Source organism: Callospermophilus lateralis, chromosome 15 (genome assembly GCF_048772815.1).
Source record: "Callospermophilus lateralis isolate mCalLat2 chromosome 15, mCalLat2.hap1, whole genome shotgun sequence".
Lineage (NCBI taxonomy): Eukaryota > Metazoa > Chordata > Mammalia > Rodentia > Sciuridae > Callospermophilus > Callospermophilus lateralis.
The window spans coordinates 30,901,916-30,905,861 of record NC_135319.1 but is presented as its reverse complement, the minus strand read 5'-3'; positions in this window follow the sequence as shown (position 1 = coordinate 30,905,861).

Here is a 3,946-nt window from a genome sequence, read left to right as displayed (position 1 = left end):
CAGCAGTATTTACTGGTTGTAATTCCATTGTAGAACTGTGAATGAGAGGTTAGAAAATGCAACTTTGAAAGAAGAAAAGTAAAATTCATAACTGTTACTTGTAGCTAGTCAACCCATTGTCTCTGCTGTGCCATTACCTAGCATTTCTTCTTCTTGAAACCTTCAGGAAGATGAGCTGCCCAGATTCCACTTTATGGAGAGACTTGATGCCCATCTGTTGAGCTCTTCCAAGGTGTGTCTAGCCTTTTAGCCAAATCATCTAAGGTCACACCTCTTCCTGGGTAGGGCATACCCTATGTCTTATAGATGTACAACCCCTTTATTTTAAAATCATATATGTACCATGAAGATACATGAAGTGTAATACAAATGCCATAGTATGTAGTATGCACATTATACATTGTTATGTGAAAAATGAGTTTCAACCTTTCACCTCAGAACTGGCATGATAAGGTTAAAAATTAGATCTCTGAATTTTGGTCCCTCTTTTATAATACTAAGGGATATTTGGATCAGAGAGCTTATCCTGCCTTGTCCAAGCAAATATTTCAATTGGATTTGAATGACATATCAATGGAAAATAAAAAGGTAAAGTTCTTTCCATAATACATTTTAAAGCCTATCAACTGCCATTGAAAGGTCAAAGTGGCTCCATGACAGAAAGTGAATTGTAGTGGGAAAAAAATGGAAGATATGAATGAGCCCAACAGCATGAATTTGAACCTCAATACCACTGTTTCCTTTAAAAAATATTTTAGGGATGCCTAACAAAATTAAAATATGTCAATCAAGAGCATAAATTCCCAATTCCAAAATTCACCTCAGGTGTTGCTCCCTACCAATCTTGCTATCACTTTCCCAGAAAGTCACCCTGTCACAGGCTCTTTGTGCTAATATCCCCTTCCTTTCTTTCTCTGTTCTCAGCTGTCAGATCTGCACTGTAGAGTATGTGCTTGTCCAAAATCCTCCCCTCCGTCCCTGCTGTGTCCCTTTTGCCATTTCTCCCTGTAAAGCCCTTGCATAAAGAATTCTGTCTTGGCCTAAACTTCTTGAAAAACCTGAGCCAATGCAACGAGTCAGTGCATTTTTCTTAATATTTATTTTTTTAATTTATAATGCATATATTTAAATATAAAATTATTTAAATTATTCATTTACATTTTTGAATATTTACTTATGAATATTTTTCAAATTTCATTAATGAAGTCTGTTTCTTTTTTAATATAAAAATAGGCACTATAAAAATAACAGAATGATTACATATGCTAATAGGACAAATGCACCCATGCTGGTAATAGTAGAAGAAAAGAGAGTAGTTATTTTTTCTGTTACATTAAATAGTGACTTGGTAACACAAAATTGTTGAAAATTCCCAAACAACTGCAAGGTTCAAAGAGTATATTTAAAAGGAAAGCAACAGACTGAGTCATACTTGTCCTCAAGCATGTGTCCTGGTTTGTCATTCTTCATTATATGATAATTTATGACATTTTCATGGATTCACTCTACCCTTACTATTGATGACAATTAATATATATCCAATATCAATCCCAGTTCAAAATGAAAATATATGCTTAGATCTGCCATTTCAAATAATTGTTCTTTTAAGATGAGGAGAACATATTAATAACTAGAAGCTATTTTATCACAATTAATAAATGTATGAAATTTTACTCTCAGTAATTTTCTATTTGAATTAACACTTTCTTCTCATTTGTGTTTCAAATGTCTTTTAAATTTTAAGGCAACTTCTTCAAATATTTTATTGGAAGGAACATTGAGTCCAGTATTTTATTAGTGATATCTGGCACAGAGAATATGTCTCATATTTCATAGTCATGACAGAATTTCTAAATTCAGAAAAAATTATATACACACATATATAGTCAAATACCTGTTCTGTATTTAGTATGAATCTTTTATGCTTTTTAACAGGTTTTATAAGAAATTAAAGTTTCATGTTACTTTGGCATATATTTTTAATGTAAGTTGGGCTTTCACAGACCTGATTCAGGTTTTAGTCATCCTTGACCCAATTTCCAGTTCTTCACCTCCCATTTTTTTTGATGAGATTCATCCAGATTTCTGCAGTATACAACCATCCAAGTGATCACCTACCTGTGAGATAGTCAGATGGTCACTTAAATGGCCTCAGACATTCCTATAACCCACATGGACTTTGAAGATATACCCAAATGACCACCTCCCAGTCTCTGCATGACTCCAGGGAACTTGTAACTGTTCTAAACTGACCAATTAGAACTGGATCCCAGTAAAACTTTGGGGCCTCTCTCTCTCTCTCTGTCTCCCTTATGCTCTGACCCACTGGTTAGGTGTACAGATACCTGAAGGCTCTCCCCTTCTCCTTAACCCTCTGAGATGTGCTGCCCTCTTATCTCGGGGAACTGTAAATCACAAAATCTTCTTGTTATTTTTTGTGTTTTACTGTGCTACCTGCTCTGAGTCTCACTTGACAGACACACCTGAATCTAACTTCTTTGCCAATAAGAACTCTGCTACAGAGTGGTTATCCTAGTAGGAATAAAATGGACATGGGTCAAAAGACATTCACAGAGCATCTGCCTGTAAGAATGAGTTTCCTGGGAAAGGGCCACTTGGTCATGGGTCAGAAACTCAGGCATTTGGCTGTTCACCAGGATAAAGAAGAATCTCCTGAGAGGAATACTATAAGCATCATGATCTGCTGTGTGGACTGCTTCTGGATCTTCCCAGGGGAGCACTAGAGTTTACAGCCACATTTTAAAGAGAGACCTCAATACGAATGAGAAGAAAAACAAAACAGCAATCTTATATGACATCATGAGTATGAGTTCAAGCATCTGTTCCGTTTATCTCAGACTATGCAAATTAAAGTGCATCAGGTAAGTTTATATGTTGGAATTTCCATAATTCCACTTGTTTTTTCACAAAAGTACCTAAGGTTTAAATAACAGTTTACTATTGTAAGATTTTACTTCAGGGTGGATAATTATACTCTACCATAACAAACTAAAGTAATGTTTTCACATTTGTTCTATGTGAACTACTTTTCATTGGTTAGTCTTTTCTTTGACTGTGACACATAGAAAACATAGTCAAGAAATACAATAACATCTTCTGATTTCTGTAGAAGGCACAATTAAAGTTACATCAACATTGCCCAAAAAGAACAATCAAGGTTTTATTGTGATCTTGTATTTTTCTGTTAAAAAATGTCTAAGAGAACTCTGTGAAGCATAGTCATTATTGTTCGCAAAATAACACTTGAAAGCAGTCTATCTTAAAAAGTTCACTGTTTTCTGTAATATTTGGCCTCCAAGATAAATTCTAATTAAATAGAAAAAAATGATAAAGATATGACCCTAAGACACTCCAGGCAGCCACAGGGCTGTCTAATCATTTCTTTTTTCTCATAAATTTACAAATTTCAGCTAAACAAATGTGATAGCTTTTAAGGAGCTATTAATGGTTGGGCTACATTATATGCATAAACATTATTGATTATGAGCCCTCAAGATTCTTTCTATAATGCATAACCTAAAGTAACATTTCTCTCAATATTTAAGTATTCAAAAACTCTTCTAATGTGAAACCATAGCTACTTTGAAGGAAGTAGAATTTCCTTTTAGGGTGACCTTTCACACACACACACAAACTTAGGCTGATTTTTACATCATGTCTGATTGATTTTGCAGATTACAAGAACACAGAAGTGTTAGTCTCATGTATATAGGAATTATGAAAATGCTGAAGAATTTAATGCAAATTAAATAATTGGCTCCTAAGAAATCTAAATAAGATGTCCTACTTTTGAGCTTATGTTTATAAAGTATTATCAGTAGGAGGGGTAAAATCTTTCTTATTGTCCTAAATACTATGACAAAGTTCTTATACTTGTTAGAATATTTTTAAATAACAAATTTGAAGAAAAACAAACTTTGAAATA